This window comes from Balaenoptera acutorostrata, chromosome 5, assembly GCF_949987535.1.
Source record: "Balaenoptera acutorostrata chromosome 5, mBalAcu1.1, whole genome shotgun sequence".
NCBI lineage: Eukaryota > Metazoa > Chordata > Mammalia > Artiodactyla > Balaenopteridae > Balaenoptera > Balaenoptera acutorostrata.
The window spans coordinates 36,148,736-36,176,311 of record NC_080068.1 but is presented as its reverse complement, the minus strand read 5'-3'; the positions used below and the strand labels follow the sequence as shown (position 1 = coordinate 36,176,311).

The window sequence follows — 27,576 nt, the reverse complement described above, 5'->3', positions numbered from 1 at the left end:
TGACTTTGCCTGCTGATGCCTGATCACCGTTGCCAAGACAGCCCCCAGCTGATGCCATAACAAAAGCCCCTCGGGTCCTCTCTCTGGAAAGCCTGTGCGCTGCTGTGGATGCTTGTGTGATGCTCCTGTCATAATCACACTGAACCTCCCAGCAAGTGAGACCAGACCGCCAGAGGGAGCCCTCGCCTCCCTGCCCTCAGTGGTGAGAATCCTTCTCCCAGCCCTGGGCTGGGACCTTCTCCCTCCTCACTGCTGGGACAGATGTGGCAAGAGATGTCAGGGATGTGTGCCTCTGTTTTACTTAAACAAGGTGAGTGTGTGCTCTCAGTATAACAACCACAGTTAGGGGAAAAGACTCCTCACCTGGCTGTGATTCCCAAAGTTAAGAGAGTAGCCAGCAGAGTTGGATAGAAAGCAAGTGTGGAATGGTAGTGGATTTCCCCCATTATTTGTTGACATCAAATTTAATCACATTTATTTTTATAAGTTTTTTTCAACTTTTTATATTAAAATGATTTAAAGCAGGTTATAAAAACAACACAAGGTACACCCCATATACCTTTCATCCTGAATCATCAATTGTTTATTTTATTCCATTTGCTTTGTTATTCTCTTTCTCCAGATAGATGGATAGACAGATGGATAGATGATAAAGAGATAGGTAATAAATAGATAGATAACAGATAAAGATATGTATGTAAATGTATGTGTGCACATGTGTGTGTTTATATTTTTATATGTGCACACATATATGTATATGTATATATACATATTATTTTTTAATCATTTGAGAGTAACTTGAAGACATCATATGCCTTTGCTGCTTAATGCTTCAGTGCAGTTATCAAAATAAGGATATTTAATTTGCGTGCAATCCTGTTATCTACACAGTGCATTTTCAAAGTTTGTCAAAGGTTCCCAAATGAACTTTACAGGGAACTGTTTGCTGCTCCTGGATTCATGCCAGGAACACACATTGCATTTGGTGGTCATGTTTCTCAGTCTCCTTCAGTTGGGAACATTTCCCCCGCCTTTGTTTGTGTTGACCTGTTCACTTTTGAAGATTACAGGCCAGTTATTTCATAGAATATTCCTCAGTTTGGGTTTGACTGATGTTTCCTCATGATCAGATTCAGATTAGGCATTTTTGGTAGAAACATCACAGAGCCATACTGTGCCCTCCGCAGGGCTCAGATTAGGGGGCTCGTGCTCTGAGCTGGCTCATTATTGGTGATATTGACCTCCATCACTTGGATAAGGCAGTGTTCACAGGATTTCTCCACTGTAAAGTAACTCTTTTTTCCTATGTAATTAATAAGCAATTTGTGGGAAGACCCTCTAAGATCATGAAAACACCCTGTTCCTTATCAAACTTTCACCCACTAGTTTTAGCATCTGTGGTTGATTTTCTAAGTTCATCATTCCTTCTGTATTTGTTACATGGCATTCTATTTTATTCTTTTTGATTCTTTTTGATTTTATGATTATTAGTTAACATGTATTTTCTTCTATTTATTTTTCTACTAGTGTCAGTATGAACTCGTAGATTTTTATTTTGTTTGGTGTGTTATAATCCATTACTATCATATTTATTATTATGCTTAAATTGACCCGGATCGACCAGCATGAGCCCTTTCAAGCTGGTTCCTCTGTGCTTTTGATATGTCTCCATTAATCTCTGAGCACTTCCTTACTTTCTTGTTTGGAGGCAACAGCACAACTGGGAGTTGGGTTCTGGAAAGTTGAGGGCTCCATACTGCTTAGTGGATAGAAAAGGGAGTAGTAAGTTAGTCCCAGACTCAGCTAAAAAATCAAATCTGTAAAACTGTAAGCAAATTGCTGCAGGGACTTTTCATATATGGCCTTACATCTGTGTTTGCCAGATATGGACCTTACCCCTGAAAGTGGGAAAACATAATATGCCAAATCGACACACATGATGACAGACTTGAAAGAGAAATAAATTATCCTCATAATAGCCTTGATTTAGTCTTTTGGGCATGGTTAGACCGAGCACATGAAGTAAGGCCAAAACATGTCCTCACATACCTCATAACAAAGTAAGCTCTTTTATTTCTGCAATAAACATTAATTTTATGGTTTGGTTAGGCACCGTCACCCTCACCTCTCCACTTAGAGAAGAATTTCCCCTCAGCTGAAATCCAGAGAAGGGTGGAAGGTGTGGGGAGAAGCAAGAGGCCACATGCACCTAGTGGTCCAAACGCACCACACATTACCTTATATTATTTGGAAATGTGGTGACTTTAAAAGCAATTTAGAAATAAATGTGTTAGCGTGTGGAAAGTCAGCCTCAACAGAATGGATAAGGGGGTCTCTTGGCACACAAAAGGTGTCTGATAAAGTGTGTTCCAGACCAATGCTCCAAATTAAGTATTTGAGAATGTCATCCAAAAGAAAGGGGGGGAGAAGCCAAATAGTTGGCAAAAACACAGCTGAATCGTGAAACTGTACACCAGACTGCCAAGTCTCAAAGAATACTCTTAGGTACAATTTACTCAATCAACTAAATAAGAGGTAGCCATAAATTACAGATGAATGCAGACGGTGGTGGACTCCAGGGTCACCTCCAAGCCTGTTAAAACTTTAAACACTCTGGTGCCTGATAGCCTGAAAGGTTGAAAACAGTGCTTAGTGCTGTGGTGGACTGCTTAAAGAGACTCTGTGTGTCTTGCTGTGTGTGTGTGTGTGTCTCGCTGTGTGTGTCTGTGTGTGTGTGTGTGTGAGAGAGTGAGAAAGAGAGACAGACAGATAGACAGATACACAGAGGTCTATTGCTGGGCACCCGTTCCACCCTGCTGGTCCTGCTTAGTGCCTCAGAAAAGAAAAGAAAATGCCCGCAGAAACAACCACACGATTCCAATGGAAAATGAAAACAGCTCCAAGAACAAAGGTGCCAACGGAGCTGTGGCAGTCACAGAGCCTTCACTGAGTTTTAGCAACAGAATGCTCGCATCCGGGGCTTACTTTAAACACAGTTCCGTTAAGATAATGCTCGAGGGAAAGCAAGCATGAAAGTCAGGTTAGGAAAGCAGCCCCCCACACTTCCACCCCAAGGAGATGAGGCTCCCGGGCAGGAGGAGAGGCGGTTGCAGTTTCCGCAGCTGTGGGTCTCCTCAGACTCCGGGGCACAGCTCTCAGGCCTGGAATGGGTCTATTTGCCTCAGAAGGGCAAGGATGATTTGGACCCCTACATTTGCTGTGCTCTGCAGTTTGCAGAAGGCTAGCACATACGTTGAAACCTTTAAAGATCCAACTCTTCTAAAATATGGCATATCTTTTAGTCTGAAATATGTGCTTTAGGGAACTCAAAGTGTAATTCCTAAAATTTTATGCAGTGGTGAAATGATGGGATCTTACTCAGTTGTCTCGAGATGACCAGAAAGGAAGATGGTCAAGGAGCAGACAATGCAAATCATTAACTGCCTTGACAATAAGCACCATCCATGTATCAACAACTTCCCCAAACTCTCTCCTTTCACAAGTCTAGGCTGGGACTCTACAGAGCACGCTCACCAGATTCTGTCTTCCCAAAGCTGACAGCTAAAAATATAAATAATCCAGTAACAAAGATATACAAGGCAGACTGATGAACAAACGGTTCTGAACACAGCGTAAATGATATGTATTTAATTTCATGGCAAAAAGCACAGACCCGGGAGTTGGACAGACTCCCAATTGCATCACTTACTGTACTGATGACCTTGGGAAAATTACCTAACTTCTCTGTGTCCCAGTTATCACATCTGTAAAATGGGATAATCATAAATACCTATGGGTATTAGTCAGGGTTTACCAGGGAAGCAGAACTAATATATATATTTCTATATATAGAAAGAGGTATTAAGGAATTGGCTTATGCAATTAGGGAGGCTGTCAAGTCCAAAATCTGCAGGGTGGTTTAGCAGGGTGGAGACTCAAGGGAGAGTTGATGTTGCAGTTGATGACTGAAGGTCATCTGTTAGCAGAATTCTCTCTTGCTTGAGGGAGGTCAGACTTTTGTTCTATTCAGACCTTCGGCTGACTGGATGAGGCCCACCCACACTGTAGAAGGCAATCTGTTTTACTCAAAGTCCACCAATTTAAATGTTGATCTCATCCAAAAATACCCTCACAAAAACCTTTAGAATAATGTCTGAGCACATATCTGGGCACCCTGGCCTGGCCAAATCGATACATAAAATTAACCATCACACCACTTCAAAGGATTTTTGCCAGAATTAAATCAGTTGGTTTATGTAAAGTGCTTTGGACTGTGATAGGCACCTAATAAGTGTTAGCTATTGTTATTATTATTACTATTATTATTAGCATTCTTATTAGGTAAAGAGTAATGAGTGGCAGAGGAGCCACTGTGAGGATGGCTTTCCAGGAGAGAGACGCCTTCTTCTCCCAAGCATTTGGGAAAGGCCTCGCAAAGAAACTGGAGATTTCTGGAAGTGTGGGAATAAGGAAAGAGTGGCCAGAAGGCAGTGAGACTAGGTGTGGCTTGGGGGAAATCTGACTGGGAGCACAGGGGGCTGTGTGGGAAGAAGAGGAAAGGGGTAGCCTTTGGAATAGAAGGTGAAAACCTCAGACTTCCTTGCAGAGCCCAGGAAGCCTCTCTAAAACCTTGGGGTGGGGTAGAATGAACTGACGGAGGGGGGCTTAAGACAACTTTGGCAGAAAATTGAAGGAAGGGCTGAGCAGGAGGTGAGACCTTCCAAGAAGAAGAGCTTGCCACACTCCTAGTAATGAACAAGGAACAGCCATTTTGTCCATTGCCCCTAAGGACTACAGGAAGGCAGGGGGAAGGTGTATAATAGAGTTGAAAATACGATAGGTTTTCTTGCTGAGGATGTTGAAAACTGTCTGCAGGTAAATCCACATATGGGGGAAGCTTGGTCCGGGGGGAGAGTGGCAGAAAATTCAGCAACTTCTTTTGACAAGTGTCATTTTCATTCAGTCTTTTCCCTAACTATGCAGCTTATCTCTCACTTTAAATAAGCCTACCCTTCTGAACTTATACCATTAATAAAATAAGACACTAATTTATTCTGCTCAGTTGAAAGGTTCAAACATAACATTGCATATTAGACAGTGACAAATTGTGTTATTGTAGCCTAACTCCAGTAGACATCCATAATCCAAAAGAAAATGAGAGGAAGAAAGTTAAGTTATGGGATCAGGGAACCAGTAAATCCTCATGCATGGGAAGTTAAGAAGTGGGGGGGACGGGGTGGTGAGCATTTAGAACCAGGAACTAAGAATGGGCTGCAAAACCATTGGTTATTCAAGACCATGGATATCACTTCATGGACACCACTTCAACCCCTTGTTTCTGCAGTATTTTGATTCAACTGAAGATCTTTTCACTTGTGAAAACCACACACATTTTAAAATAGGTTTTAGTGAAGAAATCAAATTCCTCTTACATAAATAAATTCTATAGTTAACTTTGCTTCAGTCCATCTTTTCCATCCATCATATTCCCTCAACATCTTAGTGGTGGAAAGGAATGAAACCTGATCTGAGGCTCTCCAAGGTGCCTGAAGAAGAGGATGGCAAATGAAAGCATAGATACCTGGAATCCCAGATGTCAGTGTCTTGACCCAACAGTGGTTAGCATCCTCTGGCCTCTGCCTAAACTACCTTGAAAATTCTTATGTGCCCAAGGCTAGAAGTCCAGGAGGCAAAGCCATAGGGATAAAGATAGCCACGTCTTCTCTTTCCATCTTTCCTGAAAAAGAAGAGAACAAGGTCAAGTTTACTTCTATTCAATATGTGCTTGCAAGCATCTATTATTGAAAGACTAGATGTTGTGTAGGACCTAACCACTAAATACCTCCAATGGGCTCTCCACTTTTAATCCACTGACTCAAGAGAAAACAAGATAATTTTCTTAAAGAAACTTGATATAAAGGTAACAGACCCCCTCCCAAATGGTTAAGTCATAAAGCATATATAGGTAGTTGCACTAACAGGTAGCAGAGATGGCATGTGTGATAGGATTTCTGTAGATAAGGAGCTGCGTGAGTGTTGAGAGCCTTCAGAGCTGAGAAAAGATATAGGTCTACAGCTGGTTTCCAAGGATGGGTGGGATTTGAACTGGCAGCAAGAAGAGGTACTCAGTCTTGGTGAAGGAAGGGCAGTAACAGACGACTAGATAATGACAGTGAGCATGGTGGCACCTTCAGGACCCACAGGAGATGAGTCTGCAATAGAAGACAAGGGTGGAGAGGTCACAGGGTCACACTACATCAGCTTGCTCTCTGGGGAACCCATACTTGCTTTCTTCCCCTGCCAAGATCTGAGTCCAGCTGAATCACTGTGCTGACTTAGAAGAACTAGCCCAGTGCCCAGCATATAATAGGTGCTCAATAATTGTTTACTGAATGAATGGCCCATCTGCTTTGCTGACATCTGTTTCTTCAGTCACAGGAACCAATTCCACAGACATTCTGACAATGGACATGATGAAGGGAAGGGTCAGGCCCCTAGAAGCATCTCACATCCTTTGACTACCACACGTCAGTAGTTTGGGTTGAGTGTGGGAGATGACCAGATGCCAGCTATACTCAAGTTTTTGTAGTAGGTGATGATGAAGGGATATGAATCTTTCAGACATTTTTTTCCTCTTGAGGATTTCAGAAAACTGGGAATTTGGGGAAACAATATGTTGAAAATGAATGAGAAGGGAGAAACTTTTAAAAATATATTTTAAAAAATACATTCTCCTCTCACTGGGGCCAAAATCTCTTGTGAGAGTAAGAAGGGGGTCTGGTTTGATGGTGGTAAAAATCACCATTAGCTTATTATTTTTACTGTACTTTCTCCAAAAGCAGAATCAAGAAAAGATTGGAAAAAATTTCCTATAAAATTATAAGGAAAATCATATCTGGAAAAGGAAGACTCAGAACTTAATACAGCAGTTCAGCTTCGGAGAACTGCCCTGGTGTTACTTCATTGGAAGCTTAAGAAGCGTAATAATTTGCCACATTCCCTTCCCCCAGCTGTGAAGATCAGGGAAGCACAGCAAGATGGAGCCTCCATCTTGGGTTTCTGGAGCCTGACATGGGCAGCACACCAAGTCACATAGGACACACCAGGTGTATGAAAAATGAACTTGGGTTGGGTGAAGCCAATGAGATCTCTGGGTTGCTAATGCAGCAAAATCTACCCTGTCCTAAGACAAAAGTCTAGAATGAAAACAGGAGGATAGAGAGCAGAATAACAATCTTCAAGACATGTAATAAGTGTTAAAACCTAACACCTGCAATAAATTATTTGTGGAGGAAACAACAATCGTGTATCACTATCTGGTTCACTTCCTTTCCCCCTAACACATATACCCATAATAACCTTAAAACAAATAAGGTAGGAGATTAGTATTTCTATGAAGAGTATTATATATATTAAATAAATTGATCATGCATGAGGTAAAAATATTGTCTCTCTGCATCCCACTATATGACCCTGGAGATAGGTAATAACAATAGCAAATATATTGAACACGTAACGTGTCTCAAGTACTTTGCCAAGCGTTTTATATACATTACTTTGTCTAAACCTCATGACAACTCTATAAGCCACATTTTATGGATGAGAAAACTGAAGCTCAGAGAGGTTAAGTCGCTTGCCCAAGGTCACACAGCTAATAAACAATAGAGTTGAGATGAATCCAGAGTGTAGCCTCAGAGCCCACCTGCTTAAGCAATATGCGATATTGTCTCTTCACTTTTCCCAAGCCCAGTGGTTCTCCCAAGATCACTAGCAGCAGAGCTTCAACTAGAGTCTAGATTTTTGTCTTCCTTCTTCGCTGCCCTGTCTCTCCCCAGCCTCTTCCCCTTGTCTTTATCTCCTCTTCTCTGCCTGTTCCCCTGCCCCTATCCAGGACTCCGTGTTAGAATCCTGGGTGTGTTCTAGCTCCAGGGGGCTGCATTTCTAAGATACTTTATAACCCTATCCTTCCCTACTAAAAAATGGCAGTGGCACAGATATGCTGCTGAATGAATTAAGCTCCATCATCCTACCAGCTATCTCCAGGTTCACCACTTGCTTTTGCTATTTGTGCATTTTTATAAATTTTTTAAGCTTTCCAAGTGATTCTGATGGATAGTTGGAATAGAAAACTCTGCCCAAAAGGAAGTTAAACATGATGAATAAAAGCTGGTCTATCTGCTCCTCCTGGGAAGAGGCTGTTCCCACACCACCAGCTGTGAGGGATCCGACCCGTCTTTATTCTGGGCCAGGGTAGTTCTCCGCAGAGCCCCCAGTTCCCATTCTGCGGCTGCGGAGGCGCCCCCGTCGGGAGGAGTCAGGTCTGCGGCCGGCAGGAGAGGAGCCTCCCAGGCCCGCCTCCGGCTTCCTGGCGTCCCGCTCCAGCCAAGGATGCTCCAAGGTAACGCTTACTGGGAACGCTCTTCTTAGGGAGAATTTTAAGGGTCGGGTAAAGCCTCAGAGAACCCCTGACTTCTGCTCTTCCTTCCAAACAAGTCTTCGAGACTCCAGGGAAGGTGCTGGAAGGAGAGGAGAGGGCCGGCTCTGCGGATACTGGCTCGGAGCTCAGGCGGGAGGAGCTGCAGCCAGGTTCTAAAGGTTTATTTTATTTCCATAGCTCATTGTGGCAAAAGCAGAGGATATGACCTGAAGGATTTGACATATCCCGTCCCCCAACTTTGTAGCTGTTTTATTTCCTTTCATACTCAGGGAACTTGCATGTAGGGTGAGGGAGGGTGGGGAAATCAAGATCTGGGTTTACAAGAGAAACCCAGAGCCTGAGAAGGAGGTTTGGGGAGAGGCGCTGGTACTGCACTTCACTGCGCACGCGCTGTCCCGAGACGGCTCCGCGCCTGCAACCGGGCTCCTAACGCAGGGCCTTGTCTCGAAGAGCCAAGATGGAGACGGGAGGGCAGAGGAGGTGGAGACGGGAGGGCAGAGGAGATGGGAGATGGGCCCACCCGGCTCAACAAGGAAGGCGCACGATGGCTGCCGTTCAGCCTCCCAGGCCCAAGGAAACTTGGCAAACTCAGTCTCTTGCTTTAGAAATCAGAGCAGAATTCCTGATGGTGATCTGAGAAGGGTGGGTGGGGGTGACTAAGAAAAGCTAGGTAAAAAACCAGCGGTTTTGTTCCCTTGTCTTTATATTTATGAACCAGCAGTTTGGGGGATTCCCAACATACCTGCTCCTGTTATAGCTCTTTATTTTTTTTTTTTCTCCCAAAAGTTAGTAGAGCTGAGCCAAGTTTTCTTCTTTCCCTGGAGAAAACAGAAAGAAAAAAAAAAAAGGCCTGTGTCCTGCATTTTAAAACATCTGGTGGGGCCATCAGGAGAAAAAGCGTAAAGGCTATATATAATTTAACTTACCTTTTGGGATAGTTTTTATTACATTTACTTTCTTGGATACACAAAGAAAGTTTGGCATTTCCCCCATTAGTTAAAGTATTCGGAATTTTGTTAATCAATGCCTAAATGTTCATAAAATAATGCCACCTTTTAAAAGCAGGGGCAAGGACCATTTCCAAATGCTTCCAGTCAGAAGGAATAATATTAAAATGCGGGTTGCATATGCGGGTGCTAAAACCAGTCTTCGGGGAGTGGGGCATAAGCTCTCAATTATCCCAACCACCTCCAGAGCCAGAGAGCAAGGCCAGAAATGCACCCCAGGCCAAGGAATACACCCAAGGATTGGGCCGCCAGGGCCCTCAGGCAGCCAAGCTGAGCTCCTCACTTCCCTCCACCCAGGCTCCACTGGAAACCTACCTCTAGTCCAGCCCCAGCAGTGGGGCATTAATCGCTCATCTTCAGGGAGTGGGCTGATGCTCAGGCCCAGTGTGGTTCTCCCTGGAGATTGCATATAGCCCTCTACATGCTGGAAAAGGCGAAAGTGTATCTTACATCTTTTTTTCAGAGCCACGCATTTACTGTGACTGTTTATGTCAACTTCTCCCACTGGTTAGTAAAATTAATAAGAACAGGGACCGTGTTTTTGCTCACATTCAATATCAAGCACCCAGCACAGAGCCTGATATAAAATAGATGCTTAATACGGAGTTAATGAATATCCAACAATTTCACTCCTAGGTAAACACCAAAGAGAAATGAGTGCATTTGTTCATTAAATATCATGGATGCAAAGGTTCCTGGCAGATCTGTTCTTAATAGCCAAGACCTGAAAATAACCCAAATGTCTGTCAGTAGTGGAATGGATAAATATTGATAGAATGTGGGGTATTTGTGCAATGGAATACCCAGAAATTTTTCTTAAAAAATAAGAAAACGAAGCTACTATTCTATTCAACAACACAATATGGAGGAACTTCCCTGATGGTCCAGTGGTTAAGACTCCATGCCTCCAATGCAGGGGGCATGGGTTCGCTCCCTAGTCAGGGAACTAAGATCCCACGTGCCACATGGCAAAAAAACCAACAACAAAAACAAAATAATATTGAGCAAGAGAAGCCCCCCAAATTATGTGATTACATTTACATTAAAGTTCAAGAACAAAAAGAACAAATCTATGAAGATAGAAGTCAGAAAAGAAGTTACTTCTGAAAGGGGTGGGTAGCTGTAGGTGAATGGCAAGTGCCAAGGGTATTGACTGGGAAGAGTCCAGAACTCCTTGAGGAGCTGGAAGTCCTGCCTTTAGTTTGAGGTGGAAGAGATGCTGAATTGTCCCACATTGAGAATGATAACTAGTGAAGGAAAGCTGCAGTCTAAGGCTCTAAGGATTTGGCCTAATTAATTGCCCTATAAAAAGGAAAAGCTCCAGGAAAGCAGTGACTTGTCCTTGCTCATCCTGAATCCCAGCATCTAGAACAGGGCCCATTGAAGAGTAAAAACCTTTTTGAATGAAGTCAAACGTTGGCCACGCTCCTCCCCCTGATGCTCCCATCCAGTGCCCTGCCATGCTCACTCAACACTCTCTCCGCCAGTGAGAACCCACTAGGCCTGGAGGGCTAGAGGCTACCTTTCGTCAAAGCGTCTAAAAGGCACACCTCAGATTTCCACTTCAGCCAGTTATGTCTCCTGGGCTGCTTCTTTCTCTTCCACTTTCTCCCACTTACCCAGACTTGACACCTCAGCCATCTTTAATACCCCCCACCCCCTCATGTACCACAGCTACTCTGTAGCCAAGAGACCGTCTCATGGATCAGTTCCCCCTTCCAGTTCCCACCACTATCATCCTAGCTCAACCCTTGATGACTTCAAGGAATATCCCCCAGGAAGCTACAATCCATAGCTCCCCCCAGATCAGTCTTCCTTAAGCATAGTTTGAGTCCTGGCACTCACCTGTCCACAAACTTTCAAAGGGTCTTCATTGCCTACCAGGTAAGACACCATACTCCTTGGCCTGGCACTGAAGACCTTCTAAAAATAGGCCTTAAAATAACTTTATAATCTTCATCTCCTATTACTCCTTAACAGGCATGCTTCATTTAAGTCAAACTGAGTGACGTGAATTCCCCAAGCAAATGTGGCAGTTTCCCACCCCCGACACCTTTGCTCATAACTAACCCCCTCCACAATGTCTTCCTCTCCTGTCTCTTCACCTGGTACCCTCTAAACCACCATCAGCTCCACTTGAGATCCTGACTATCTTTCACAAATGCTCAACCTACCTGTTGTGTTCTGAATTCTCCAGGTGTTTGTCCTTAGTTCCTGCTTTCAATTGATTTTTTTTCTATTTGTGTTATTCTTATGGCACTTACTGTATGATATCTTATGGTTGCATTTTAAGCTCATTTAGGTCTTATTCCTCTTTCAACTCACACAGTATCTTGTCCTCAGACAATATTAAATGCACACTGATTGAAAGAATAAATACATGGGAAGAAAATCAACTCTCCATTAGCTGTTATATTGAATAAGACAAAAATTAATTTACACTTGGGGTAAATAACTGCTTAAATAATTATACACACAAAGATATTTTTAACTGTAACTGGGGACAACCCATTAAATGAAAGAACGACTGTAATGATGGAACTTCACATATATAGTATTGGAGCTTCCTGGTACCACCTCAGATCAGATCAAGAACTCTTCTGCTTTGGATAAAATCAGCCTTAATGACTGGCTGGGCCTGGATGTTTCAAGGTTCCCAAGAGGTATTTGTCTCCCTTGTGACCTGGTACAACCTTACAATACCACTCAGCTCAAAATAAGACAAGACTGTTACCCTCTCTCTGCCATCCACTACAATGTGTAGTTTGGGGAGAATGACTGACTTGTCCCAGGCTCAGTTTCCTTATCTGTCAAGTGGGACTGATAATCCTGCTTTGCCACATTCTTATGAGGAAGAGTGACCCAATGCAGGCAAACAGAAGGTGCCAATGTGGCCTTTAGTATTACTGCTTCTACTTGGGCCCTTGACTGCCACAGGTGTGCTTGTGGTTCTGTCTGGCTCCATGTGGCTTTGGCAGGAAAAGGGAACCTGCCCCTCTCCATCCCTGGACACTGCAGGGGGATGGTCTAACCTCTCTCCAGACCTTGTGGGAAGTTATACTAGGAGGCAATTTGAGGCAGGCTCCCTAAATCTTATGAATTCCTCCACTTCTGAGTTCACTAAGACCAGAGGAGCTTTTCCCAGGAAGGAGAGAAACATTCCAGTCTGTTGACATAAAAATGCCCATGGGATAGTCCAGGGGAAATCAGTGAGATCGTACAGGAAGGAGACTGACGAGATTACGTGGCAGAGACTTCACGAGAACACAAGGTCACAAGGTCAAGCACACAAAGTGAAAAAAGGAGAGAGTGCTTCTGCCAGTTCCTGTAGATGATCACAGGGGCTTAGCACCGAGCACGCGTGCGCGCACGTGCACACACACACACACATACACACACACACACACACACACACATTAAAGATACCAAAAACAAATACGAAGTTTTCCCTTGGAAAAAATTATAGTCCCTGGCAGGAAAGTAGGAAGTGAATTGTGAGGGGCTGGGCTGTCCTGGCCAGTTTTCACTAGTACATTGAAAGCTACTGCTCACTCATCAGGCCAGGACCCCAGGCGGGCCTTCCACACTCTCTGGCTCTCCTCAGGGAGGACTCAGTCCTGCTGCCAACTGGCAGCGTGTCCAAACAAATTGGCAGGGCCCCACCTTGCTCTAAGTGAATGCATGTGCTCCTTTCAGCCTCGCAGTGGATACCCACTAGCCTGGTCTGCTGCCCCTTTCTGGAAAGTTAAAGCGGCCTTCCACCAACGCGTGACGGAGCCTAACTCATGCGACTGGTCATCCCCTGAGGGGCGGAAAGAGGCCTTTGCTCCCCAAGTCCCTGGACATATAAAGACTTTCTGTTCAAGGAGTCAAATGCCGGCTCTTTCTCATGTGTTGGCTTCTCTGTGCACATTTCTGTGGTTGTGTGCTGTGTCCAAAGTTGAGAGAAGTGGATAGAACTGAAAAACCTGAACAAAGTTAGCCACTGAGCATGAATCTGAATATGCCCCAGGGAACACAGCCCAGAAAAATATTGTTAGTCAAATCTCAGTGGAAAACTAAGTCTGACCACAGTCATCTTGAGTCTAAAGCAGAGCAACTAAGGAGTAACGGAGACTCATCCTGTGGGCATGCCCTCCGGAATCTGGTCACTGCCCAGCAGTGGGGAAGGGGGCCGTCTGCACCATCTCCTTGGGAGCCCTTGACCATAACAGGTGAGACCTGAAGGAAGGGGGTTTAAACAGAAGCTTGAGGAGTTGGGGAGTTCACACTTGTCTTCCCTCCCTCCGGAAGGAGCCTCCTTTGCTACATTCTCCTCTTTGTCTTTGTCACATTCCCTCCCTCACCCCATTTTGGGTCAGCTCTTCAAAATAATGGATTTCCTGTTTGATGATTCTGTTTAGCTCTTTGAGAAATGTTGGAGAGGGGATCAGTTGCCACTTGCCAAACAAGCGTGTGAGGGTTGGGCAGGTGGGATGGTACAGTAATTAGCGACTGCTTGAGAAAGGGAGAAGGTTTGGAAATCCTTCTGTAGAGTGGAAAATAATAGCAAACAGAAGGCCTCTGGGGGCACTAAGTGCCCAGCTGTGGTTCAAGGTGACTTGTGTGGCGTGGCGCCCATCTATCAGCAGGGCCGTGTGGCTTTCTCCAGCTGTCGGCAGCCTGGTTACAAGCATGGAAAAAACAGGTGTGAGCAAGGCCAGGCTGGAGAGTCTGAGGGACCGTAAGGCAAAGAAGCCAGGATGGTGGCAGGAGACGGGTTGACTTCAAGAGCAACATCCAGTCTGCAGAGGAGGGAGGTGAAGGCAGAGGGCAGCTGAAGGACAGAGAGAAAATCCAGGGAAAAGAGACTGAGGAGCATTCTGTAAGTCCCAACCTAGAGCAGGTCTTTATGAGGGCTTCCCTGAACAGAGCCCAGGGAGTCTGCTGAGCGCCTGGGGTCAGCTCTCAGTGGGTCTAGGGTAGGAGCAGGAGACCCCCTCTTACACATCCCATCAGCATCTCCTCCCCTGCCCACACATCCTCCGCTTCACCTGATCCTCACACCGGGTTGAAGGGAGAGGCAGAGAGAAGACCAGCAGAGAGAGAAGAAAGAGCTATGGAAGGCAGGGCCAGGAAAGATGGTGCCAGGCAGCTTTTTTATTCTTTTTTTGTTTGTTTGTTTAGTTCCTTGATGGATGACTATTTAGGAGGGAGAGTCAGAGACACAGGAAATCTACCACCGTCACCTTGCTGCCCATCAGCCAGACCTCAGGCCACAAGGCAAGGACCACTAGAGGCCAGCGAGGCAGCAGGCAGGCCAACCTTGGCTCCCCCCACTCCTCTGCCCCATCCCTCCCTCTGGGAAGAAGGAAAGAGGTGGACTGTGCCCCTGTGCCTCCCCCACCTTCTGCACCAGCTGCACGGAGGCGGAGCTTCAGGAGGCGTTGCAGCATCAACAAGCCCCTCCCAGTGACGCAGTAACATAGTAACACAATGACACAAGGTCAAGTCAGGTTGCAGCCTTGTCCATGCTCTGCCTGATGTACCTTCTGGAGATAAAAGGAAACAAACAAGCGCTCTTTGTTTTTTGGTTTGGTTTTGGTTTCTTTTCTTTTCTGTGTTAATTTTTGAAACCTAACACATAGCACATCTGTAGAAATTCTCAGTAAAACAAAAGTACAATTTGAATACAACTTCCCATTCCCTGGAGAGGCTGTCTTTGGCTCAGTCCTGCAGGTATTTCTGCTTGGCTGGCCCTTGGGTCCTTGACACCTCGTCTGATCTGGATCGGCTCATCACCTGGATGAAGGTGTAGGGAATTGTGCACCTTTGTACCTTCTCTGAAGACAAAATTGAGAACATCTTTTGAAAGGTAGTCTGATAATACTGTTAAAAGTGTTCACCTTGGGGCTTCCCCAGTGGCGCAGTGGTTGAGAATCTGCCTGCCAATGCAGGGGACACGGGTTCGAGCCCTGGTCTGGGAAGATCCCACATGCCACGGAGCAACTACGCCCGTGAGCCACAACTACTGAGCCTGCGCGTCTGGAGCCTGTGCTCCGCAACAAGAGAGGCCGCGATAGTGAGAGGCCCACGCACCGCGATGAAGAGTGGACCCTGCTCGCCGCAACTAGAGAAAGCCCTCGCACAGAAACGAAGACCCAACACAGCCAAAAATAAAATAATAAATAAATAAATTAAAAATTTTTAAAAAAAAGTGTTTACCTTACATAACCATCAATTCCACCTCTAGGAATTCATTCTAGGGGAATATGCAAAGATTTATGAATAAAAATAGTAATAGAAGTTTTCTTTATAAAAGCAAAAAAATGTTACAAAGTGGAAATTTAGTTGAATGATTTATAGCATAAGGGAATATTTCGAAACCATTAGCAATTATACAACGTGTATTTATCCCAAAAAGATGCTCACAATCCAGGAGGCAAATAAAAGGGGGTTATAGACAGTGTGATCCTATTTTGGAGAAATGAAGAAGAGGGAGGGAGGGAAGAGTCTTAAGCCTGTACACCTTAAAATGTTTCTCTGTGTGACTATCTTTCTTTTTTTTATGCTTTATGCATTTTGTAAATGTTCCTTATGAACCATCTTATTTTTTAATTAGAAGGAAAAATCATGTTACTTACACATACATGCGCACACACACCCTGTTGGCTTGGCTGACTGTCTCTGTGGGCCTTGGGGGGCAGGCTCCACGACCTCCTTGCATGGCTGGAGGCTGTCCTGGTCCTTGTGCTGCTCACCCACTGTTCCCCGAAGCCAGGAGAAAGCCTGGAAGGGGGGCTGAAGCGCAGGATGGTAGGGCGCCCGGCTCTCCAAGTTATCCTATTACTAGTACAGGCGTGTAAACCAAACCAATTCTCCTGTTACAGAATATTTTTGTTTGCAGAGCACAAAATTATGAATCTACAGGAAAAGGAGAAAGCCCTGAAGGGTTATGCTGGCTCTAAGTGAGTTATTTCAATCCATGGCTTTACATTCTTGGTCAAAGTGGTTTAAATGTTTGTTTCCTGCTGAGGGGTAGTGAGCATGTGCTGTCCAAATGGTGGCTGGTTGCTGAGTGTCCCAGGAGCACCAGCGCCACAACCTTGGCATCTCCGTTCATCCTCCGGCCTCAGTGTCCTCTTGTGTGATCAGAGGCAATATGTATTCAGTATTCCACAGGCCTTTCCACACTGTTTGAGGAGCTCGTGGCTCGAGTGGGGGGGGGCGCTCTAGAGGGGACCAAGGAAGAAGCCAATCCAGCAGCACCCTGGATCCCCCACTCCCAGTATAACCAGAGCAGCCACTCCAGCTCTTTTGTATTATAAAGGTTCAAAGTAAGAGCTTATCTGGAAAGTAGCATTCTACAATAACCAGTTTGAAAACCACCATCCTAATAAGGTAACTTTCATGTCCTTGGTGATAGAGTAGCAGCCCCAAACGCAGGGGACTTCTCAGTATTTTTCAGTTGAGGCAGGCATTGATCACCCAGAATTTTCCCAATTTGCAGTGTGATTTGTTTTTTTTCCCACAGAGGAAGGCTGCCATCTTTAGATACAGCTCCAAAAATGAGATTCAAACAGGCACCAGGAAAGGATGTGTTATTAACTCATCCTCCCACAAAGAGAGTGGGAAATCCATCAGCCTGGCATCCCTACAAGGCACCTGGCACCAATTAGTCCTGCCCAGGGTAAGTGGCTCTGTGCAAGAGTGCTCAAAAGGGAAGTGGAGCTATCTGTGGCTCTTTGCTTGGGTTTTATTGGGTATTTCCTTTCCATATGGGGATATGGTTCATTGCCCTGTTCTCCATGGTAGCTGCTATTTCGCAATGGTGGTGTCTCTGTTGGTGCATACATGCAATGCCCTGTGGTGGTGGATATCCAAACCTTAAAAGTACATTGAATGAGGATGAAACTGTGCCAAACTTTATTTCTCAAAATGAAAGCACCAAAGCAGAACTTTCAAATCTATCTTACCCTTTGATTAAACAAGATTAAAAATTGTAAGCAAGATTGAAAATTCTCTTTGTTTCCTGAAAATGAGAAAGAGGAAGAGGAGAGGGGAACAGGAAGAGAAGAGGAGGAGAGGGGCAAGAAAGAAGAGTAGAAGATAAAGAAATTAAAATTTGTTTATTTTAGAACAAACTTTTTAATCCCAAGTACTAGAGATTTCCGTTCGGGATGGGCTGGGGAATTCTTAGCTTGTTAAGTTTCCTTCAGCTTGAAAAACAAAACCATCTATGGGAAGGGCTGCATGGGACCTGGATTTGATTGCATTTTCCTCTCATCTCTTGTGCAATGTTGATGGGGACCATGAAGAGGATGAAAGTCATGCTGACAAAATCCAGAGCAACTTGGCCAAACCCCCCTACCCACCCCCCCGCCCCCACACACACACCAGATCGTTAACCACTCAGGGTTTCATGCTGAGCCCCTTTCCTTACCCCCCCGAGTCCATCCTGCCCAGGCCGGGGAGAAGATGTGGGCAGCCTCTCTGAGAGCCATGTGTGGGACGGGCTGGCCTCCCCCAAACATGGCACACAGAAATCTAACCCCTACATTAGTATGTGAGAAGTTGAAGGAGTTTCCTGTAGCTCACAGAGGTTTTACTTGGATTTAAATTAAGTTGGCTATGGGAATTCCCTGGCACGACAGTGGTTAAGACTGTGCTTTCACTGCCGTGGGCCCGGGTTTAATCCCTGGTCAAGGAACTAAGATCCCATTAGCTGTGCGGCGCCACCAGAAAAAGTTAATTAATTAAGTTGGATATTTCCCATATTTTGTTGTTCATGAAAAGCTTAATTTGTCTTATCATGAAACATCTTCATATCTGTATGGAAGGGCTTTGAAGGTTGATAAATTTTTCCAACTATAGCATGTTTTATAACAGCACAGAGAAAACAGAAGGTGACTTCAGGGTAGGTTTGAGTTTGTGCTTTAACAGATGTGCTAGGAATAGATCATCTCTGGATGCACAGTACCCCTGCCCCCTGGTGTGTGCTGGCAGTGATCATAAAGCTAACATGTGGTGCCTGACACCATTTCCAGAAACGTCTCTGAGCCCTTCACCTGAACTAACTCATGTAATCTTCGCCACTCCCCGAGGGTGGTGGGTCCTGTCATGATCCTCATTTTACACGGGAGGTTGGTTCACACAGCTAGGATGTGGTGAGCCAGATGGAACCTGGCACTCTGGCACCAGAATCTAGGATTGAAACCACTGCATCCCATCACCTTGTTTCAAAAATGAATGAGATTGATTGTGCTTTTGAAGGAAAATACTATCAGGTGGAAGGAGGGAGGGGACTGCTCATGTACAGTATGGGGTGATGATGCTTATGGCTCAGTGGAGAGGGACATAAGGTCACGGTTCTGACTGGTAGTGTCTGCACTGCAGAGAGGCATGAAAACACAGCAAATAGCAGAGTATCTGTTTGGTTCTGGGAACTGAATAGAAAGTCAAATATTTTACCTAAGTGTCTTATTTAATTGATGCATTGTTTCATTGCAGCATTTATATCTCGAGATACAATTGCGTCAAAACTTGGCAAAATTGGGCTGATCTTTGAACACGCTTTCCAGAATGGGGTCAGAGAGAAGCTATAAAATGGAAGACCCTCCCAAACTCTGGCTTTCCCTCAACCAAGGCCATTTCTGTTTGTTAGGACCTTGATGATATCATTGTACTGCTCTGGAAGGCAGCATATAGTGTGTGTGATATATTCTGTTGAAGAAATGTATAAACAGTTAAGGGGATCCATCAGCCAGTCATTAGCAGGGATTAACTCATTGTTTTATCTCAGTGCTACCAGAGATAGCACTTGTCACATTGCCAAAATGGGGCACTGAAGGAAGTGGAGGAAGGCTAGGCAAGGCTGATTTAGACTGGCGAACTTTAAAAAAATTTTTTTTTAATTTTTTATGCAGCAGGTTCTTATAGTTATCTATTTTATACATATTAGTGTCTATATGTCAATCTCAGTCTCCCAATTCATCCCCCCCCCACCACCACCTCCCCACTTTCTCCCCTTGGTGTCCATACGTTTGTTCTCTACAGCTGTGTCTCTATTTCTGCCTTGCAAACTGGTTCATCTGTACCATTTTCTAGATTCCACATATATGCGTTAATATACGATATTTGTTTTTCTCTTTCTGACTTACTTCACTCTGTATGACAGTCTCTAGGTCCATCCACATCTCTACAAATGACCCAATTTCATTCCTTTTTATTCCACTGTATATATGTACCACATCTTCTTTATCCATTTGTCTGTCGATGGGCATTTAAGTTGCTTACACGACCTGGCTATTGTAAATAGTGCTGCAGTGAACGTTGGGATGCATGTGTCTTTTTGAATTATAGTTTTCTCTGGGTATATGCCTAGTAGTGGGATTGCTGGGTCATATGGTAATTCTATTTTCAGTTTTTAAGGAATCTCCATACTGTTCTCCATAGTGGCTGTATTAATTTACGTTCCCACCAACAGTGCAAGAGGATTCCCTTTTCACCACACCCTCTCCAGCATTTGTTGTTTGTAGATTTTCTGATGACGGCCATTCTGACCAATGTGAGGTGATACCTCATTGTAGTTTTGACTTGCATTTCTCTAATAATTAGTAATGTTGAGCAGCTTTTCATGTGATTCTTGGCCATCTGTATGTCTTCTTTGGAGAAATGTCTATTTAGGTCTTCTGCCCATTTTTTGATTGGGTTGTTTGGTTTTTTAATATTGAGCTGCATGAGCTGTTTATATATTTTGGAGATTAATCCTTTGTCTGTTGATTTGTTTGCAAATATTTTCTCCTATTCTGAGGGTTGTCTTTTCATCGTGTTTATAGCTTCCTTTGCTGTGCAAAAGCTTTTAAGTTTCATTAGGTCCCATTTGTTTATTTTTGTTTTTATTTCCATTACTCTAGGAGGTGGGTCAATAAAGATCTTGCTGTGATTTATGTCAAAGAGTGCTCTTCGTATGTTTTCCTCTAAGAGTTTTATAGTGTTTGGTCTAACATTTAGGTCTTTAATCCATTTTGAGTTTATTTTTGTGTATGGTGTTAGGGAGTGTTCTAATTTCATTCTTTTACATGTAGCTGTCCAGTTTCCCAGCACCAATTAATGAAGAGACTGTCTTTTCTCCATTGTATATCCTTGCCTCCTTTGTCATAGATTAGTTGACCATAGGTACGTGGGTTTATCTCTGAGCTTCCTATGGACAAATTCTTAGAAAGGTATAACCTTCCAAAACTGAACCAGGAAGAAATAGAAAATATGAACAGACCAATCACAAGTAATGAAATTGAAACTGTGATTAAAAATCTTCCAACAAACGAAAGTCCAGGACCAGATGGCTTCACAGATGAATTCTATCAAACATTTAGAGAAGCGCTAACACCCATCCTTCTCAAACTCTTCCAAAAAATCGCAGAGGATCCCTCCTAAACTCATTCTACGAGGCCACCATCACACTGATACCAAAACCAGATAATGATACTACAAAAAAAGAAAATTACAGACCAATAACACTGATGAATATAGATGCAAAAATCCTCAACAAAATACTAGCAAACAGAATCCAACAACACATCAAAAGGATCATACACCATGATCAAGTGGGATTTATCCCAGGGATGCAAGGATTCTTCACTATACGCAAATCAATCAATGTGATACACCATATTAACAAACTGAAGAATGAAAACCATATGATCATCTCAATAGATGCAGAAAAAGCTTTTGACAAAATTCAACACCCATTTATGATAAAAACTCTGCAGAAAGTGGGCATAGAGGAAACCTACCTCAACATAGTAAAGGCCATATATGACAAACCCAGAGCAAACATCATTCTCAATGGCAAAAAACTGAGAGCATTTCCTCTAAGATCAGGAGCAAGACAAGGATGTCCACTCTTTCCACTCTTATTCAACATAGTTTTGGAGGTCCAAGCCATGCAATCAGAGAAGAAAAAGAAATAAAAGGAATACAAATTGGAAAAGAAGAAGTAAAACTGTCACTGTTTGCAGATGACATGATACTATACATAGAGAATCCTAAATATGCCACCAGGAAACTACTAGATCTAATCAATGAATTTGGTAAAGTTGCAGGATACAAAACTAATGCACAGAAATCTCTTGCATTCCTATACACTAACAATGAAAGATCAGAAAGAGAAATTAAGGAAACAATCCCATTCACCATTGTAACAAAAATAATAAAATACCTAGGAATAAACCTACCTAAGGAGGTAAAAGACTTGTACTCAGAAAACCATAAGACACCGATGAAAGAAATCAAAGATGATACAAACAGGGACTTCCCTGGTGGTGCAGTGGTTAAGAATCCACCTGCCAATGCAGGGGACACAGGTTCAATCCCTGATCTGGAAGATCCCACATGCCACGGAGCAACTAAGCCCGTGCGCCACAACTACTGAGCCTGTGCTCTAGAGCCTGTGAGCCACAACTGCTGAAGCCTGCATGCCTAGAGCCCATGTTTCACAACAAGAGAAGCCACCTCAATGAGAAGCTCATGCACCGCACCGAAGAGTAGCCCCTGCTTACCGCAACTAGAGAAAGCCCACATGCAGCAACAAAGATCCAACACAGCCATAAATAAATAAATAAATAAATAAATTTATTAAAAAAAGAAAAAAAGATGACACAAACAGATGGAAAGATATACCATGTTCTTGGATTGGAAAAATCAGTATTGTGAAAATGACCATGCTACCCAAAGCAATCTACAGATTCAATGCAATCCCTATCAAATTACCAATGGCATTTTTTACAGAACTAGAACAAAAACATCTTAAAATTTGTATGGAGACACAAAAGACCCCGAATAGCCAAAGCAATCTTGAGGGGAAAAAAAACAGAGCTGGAGGAATCAGACTCCCTGACTTCAGACTATACTACAAAGCTACAGTAATCGAGACAATATGGTACTGGAACAAAAACAGAAATATAGATCAATGGAACAGGATAGACTGGAGAGCTTCTGAGCTGAAGGAGACCCTAGCATGAGCTAGTTAATGAGGAAGACTGAGGTGGAGAATCTGAAGAGGGGCGGGGGACCCTAAGAGTAGGGAGAGCCTGTGGCCACCATGCACTTGAGAGGCATGGGGCTGGGCCCTGAAAGGAGGCAGCCAGACCAAAGAAGGGGTGGGTGTGGGCATCCTGGAAATACTTTACTTTCTTCTATTGTGGATACTTGTTGAAACTGTCATGTGTGGTGAGAGAAAGAAAGAGTATCCACGGGGGATTTGATGCAAGACCTTCTCAGATACCAAAATCCACAGATGCTCAAGTGCCTTATATAAAATGGGGTAGCATTTGCATATAACCTATGCACATCCTCCCATATACTTTTTTTTTTTTTTTTTACTGCATTGGGTCTTCGTTGCTGTGCGCGGCTTTCTCTAGTTGCAGCAAACGGGGGCTACTCTTTGTTGCAGTGCGTGGGCTTCTCGTTGTGGTGGCTTCTCTTGTTGCAGAGCACGGGCTCTAGGCACGCAGGCTTCAGTAGTTGCAGCGTGTGGGTGCAGTAGTTGTGGCTCGTGGGCTTAGTTGCTCCATGGCATGTGGGATCTTCCCAGACCAGGGATCGAACTCATGTCCCCTGCATTGGCAGGTGGATTCTTAACCACTGTGCCATCAGGGAAGTCCCATCCCATATACTTTAAATCATCTCTAGATTACTTATAATACCCAATACAATGTACATGCTATGTAAATTGTTGCCCAAGTGGCAAATTTAAGTTTTGCTTTTTGGAAATTTCTGGAATTTTTCCTCCAGATATTTTCAATCTCATATTGGTTGAATCCATGGATGTGGAATCCACAGATAAGGAGGGATGACTGTACTTATATACACAAAATTTTCTTCACATGAGGGGTCAAGGAAAAACTATAAGATGTTCCAAGATGACACCAAGATTCATTCCCAAGAAAGAGAAAAGATGAACAGCGACATGATAATTAAGGTGGCATCTCTTAGGCCTCCTTGTCTGGTAGGGTCCATCTGGATCTATGTTACATGGTTGAGTGAATCTGGACCTCCAAGAATCATAGCAGGCTGCAACAAAATACACAACCTTGGCCTTGGTCCCAAGACCTAGAGCCAAAGAAAGACAGAGACCTCTCAGCGGTCAGAGCTGTCCTATGTGGGACTAGTGAAGGCTCAGTGAGGGGACAGTGGGGGTTACTTATTGAAGGATAGACGTCTGGGTCCAGACTCACTTCTGGAGTCCATGGGACCTGGGCTGTTCTTGGGATAGATGTGGAGGTGAAGGTCAGGACAAATCACACACTCACATGCTCTCTCACCAGCCAGACTGGACTTGTGCCCAAGCCCCAGTCCCATCCTAGAGGATACAACAGAGAATTGCTGACCCCTATTTCCAACAACTTGACTTATGTGAAATCAAGTTAAAATGAATATCTTCAAGAACAAATAAGGGGGAGGGTGTGGCACATGGCAAAAGTACTCCCTTAGTATGAAGTAGGGGAAGAGTAGTAACACCCTTGTTGTCTAGTAACTAAAGCCAAACAAAGCCACCTTTAGATCATGGGCCCACTTAATAACTGTGTGGTCAAGTTATTCAACCTCTCTGAGCCTCAGTTTCTTCATATATAAAATGGAAATAAATCTTAGGACATGTGTCAATAGGTTATTGGGAGAATTAAGATAAAGCATAAGACCTGGCACGTATTAAGCATTTCCATGGATGCTGGCTTTTATAATGTATAAGAGGCAAGGGTCTTATACAAGCACAATCAAGATATCAAGTATTTCCATTACCCTTGAGCCCTTTTGTAGTCAGTCCCCTCCCACCACCTTCAACTCCTAACAATCACTGATAATTTCTAGACCTATAATTTGCCTTTTCTCAGAATATCATAGAAATGGAGTTATACAGTATGTAGCCATTTGTGTCTTTCTTCTTACACTTATAATGCTTTTGAGATTCAAAAAAAGTTGCATTTTTTAAATCAATTGCATTTATTGGTAATTCGTTCCTTTTTATAGCTGAGTAGTATTCCATTGTATGGATGATACTACAATTTGTGTATTTATTCACTAATTGAGGAACACTTAGGTTGTTTCCAGATTTGGGCAACTCTGAATAAAGACGATAAAAACATTCACATACAGGTTTATATAAAGACATATGTTTTCATTTCTCTTGAGTAAATACCTAGGGGTAGGATTGCTGGGTAAAATTGAATGCATATCTAACTTTTTAAGAAACTTAGCAAAGTGTTTTCAAAGTAGCTGTAATATTTTGCATTCATATTAGTTACTCCACTTCCTTGTCAGCACTTAGTATTATTATTTTTTTCTGTTGTGGGTTTTTTTAGCCATTCTAATAGGTGTGTAATTGTACCCCCTTTTGGTTTTTTTCTTTTTTTTCAATTGAGATATGGTTGATGTATGATATTATGTAAGTTACATAGTGATTACTAGTAAACATTACATAGTGAACATAGTGAACATTACATAGTGAACATAGTGATTCACAATTTTTAAAGATTATACTCTATTTATAGTTATTATAAACTATTGGCTATATTCCCTGTTTTATACAATTTATTCCTGTAGTTTATTTATTTTATACATAGTTTGTACCTCTTAATCCCCTACCTCTGTCTTGCCCCTCTCCTCTTCCTTCTCCCCACTGATAACCACTAGTTTGTTCTCTCTATCTGTGAGTCTGTTTCCTTTTTGTTATATTCACTATTTTGTTCTATTTTTTAGATTCCACATATAAGTGACATTTATCTCTCTCTGTCTGACATTTTATTTAGTATAATACCCTTCAAGTCCATCCATGTTGCTGCAAATGGCAAAATTTCACTCTTTTTCATGGCTGAGTAGTATTCCATTGTATATGTATACCACTTCTTTTTTATCCATTCATCTGTTGATGGACACTTAGGTTGCTTCCATATCTTGGCAATTGTAAATAATGCTGCTATGAACATTAGGGTGCATGAATTTTTTCAAATTAGTGTTTTTGGTTCTTTTTCAGATATATACCCAGGAGTGGAACTGCTGGATCAGATGATAATTCTATTTTTAAGCTTTTGAGAAACCACCATACTGTTTTCCACAGTGGCTGCACCAATTTACATTTCCACCAACAGTGTTACGAGGGTTCTGTTTTCTCCACATCTTTGCCAACTTTTATTATTTATGGTCTTTTTTTTAACATCTTTATTGGAGTTTAATTGCTTTACAATGGTGTGTTAGTTTCTGCTTTATAACAAAGTGAATCAGTTATACATATACATATGTTCCCATATCTCTTCCCTCTTGCGTCTCCCTCCCTCCCACCCTCCCTATCCCACCCCTCTAGGTGGACACAAAGCACTGAGCTGATCTCCCTGTGCTATTCGGCTGCTTCCCACTAGCTATCTATTTAACATTTGGTAGTGTATATATGTCCATGCTACTCTCTCACTTCGTCCCAGCTTACCCTTCCCCCTCCCTGTGTCCTCAAGAACCTAGGGGCAGGACAGGAATAAAGACACAGATGAAAAGTATTTATAGTCTTTTTGATGATAGCTATTCTGACAGGTATGAGGTGATATCTCATTGTGGTTTAAATTTGCTCTTCTCTGATGATTAACAATGTTAGGCACCTTTTCATGGGTCTGTTATCCATCTGTGTATCTTCTGTGGAAAAATGTCTTTTCAGGTCTTCTGCCCATTATTTAATCTGGTTGTTTGTTTTATGTTTTAATTTTGAGTTGTATTAGCTGTTTATATACTTTGGATATTAACTTCTTATCAGTTGTATCATTAGCAAATATTTTCTCCCATTCAGTAGGTTGTCTTTTCATTTTGTCAATGGTTTCCTTTGCTGTGCAAAAGCTTTTAAGTCTATTAGACCCCATTTGTTTATTTTTGCTTTTATTTCCTTTGCTTTAGGAGACTGATCCAAAAAAATATTGCTATGATTTATGTCAAAGAACATTCTACCTATGTTTTATTCTAGGAGTTTTATGGTTTCTGGTCTTATATTTAGGTCTTTAATCCATTTTGAGTTTGTTTTTGTATATGGTGTGAGAAAACGTTCTAATTTCATTTTTTTACATGTAGCTGTCCAGTTTCCCCAGCACCACTTATTGAGAAGACTGTCTTTTTCTCCATTGTATACTCTTGCCTCCTTTGTTGTAGATTAATTGACCATAAGTGTGTGGGTTTATTTCTGGGCCCTCTATTCTGTTCCATTGACCTATGTGTCTGTTTTTGTGCCAGTACCATGCTGTTTTGGTTACTGTAGCTTTGTAGTATAGTCTGAAGTCAAGGAATGTAATTCCTCTAGCTCTGTTCTTCTTTTTCAAGATTATTTTGCCTATTTGGGTTCTTTTGTGTTTCCATACAAATTTTAAAATTATTTGCCCTTGTTCTGTGAAAAATGTCCTTGGTATTTTGATAAGGGTGATGTTCTTTAATTTGTATTTTAAAAATGAATAGTTATGTGTAACATCTTTTCATGTGAATATTTGCCTTTCAGATCACTTCTTTGATAAAGTGTCTGTTTAAATCTTTTGCCCATTTTAAAAAATTGGATTGTTTTCTTTTTCAGATTTGAGAAATTTTTTATGGATTCTGGTTATCAGTCTTCTTTCAGGTGCATCGTTTGCAAACCTTTTATTTCCATTTCCTTACTAGTGTTTTTTAATGAGCAGATATTTTAAATATTTATAAAGTCCAATTTATCAAAATTGCCTTTTATGGTTTGTGTTTTTGTATCCTATCTAAAAACATCTTTGCCTAATTCAAAGTCACAAAGATTTTCTTCTATACATTTGTCTAACGGTTTTATAGTTTTGTGTTTTATATTAGTTCTATGATTCATTTGAAGTTAATTTTTTATATAATCTGAGATATAGATCAAAGTTCATTTTTTTCTTGCATATGTTTGCCCAGTTTTCCTACTATCATTTGCTAGAGACTATCTTTTCTCCATTGAATTGTCTTTGTCTTTTTATCGAAAATCAATTGATCGTATATGTGATGGATTTTAGACTCTATTGTGTCCCGTTAAATGTGTGTTTATATTTTTGCCAATACCACAGTTTTGATTACTGTGTCTTTATAGTAATTCAAGTACTGAGCCCTCCAATTTATCTTGGCTTCAGATCC

The 27,576-nt window shown here is 42.5% G+C and overlaps 1 long non-coding RNA gene across 1 annotated transcript; it reads left to right on the top strand.

The window, feature by feature from the left end:
- The first annotated feature begins 13,522 nt into the window (after positions 1-13,522).
- LOC130708263 (uncharacterized) lies at positions 13,523-27,017 on the top strand. The gene is made up of 4 exons (XR_009008409.1): positions 13,523-13,658; positions 16,331-16,391; positions 16,958-17,113; positions 25,454-27,017. It is a non-coding gene; the product is annotated as an uncharacterized LOC130708263 (long non-coding RNA).
- The last annotated feature ends 559 nt before the right edge of the window (positions 27,018-27,576 follow it).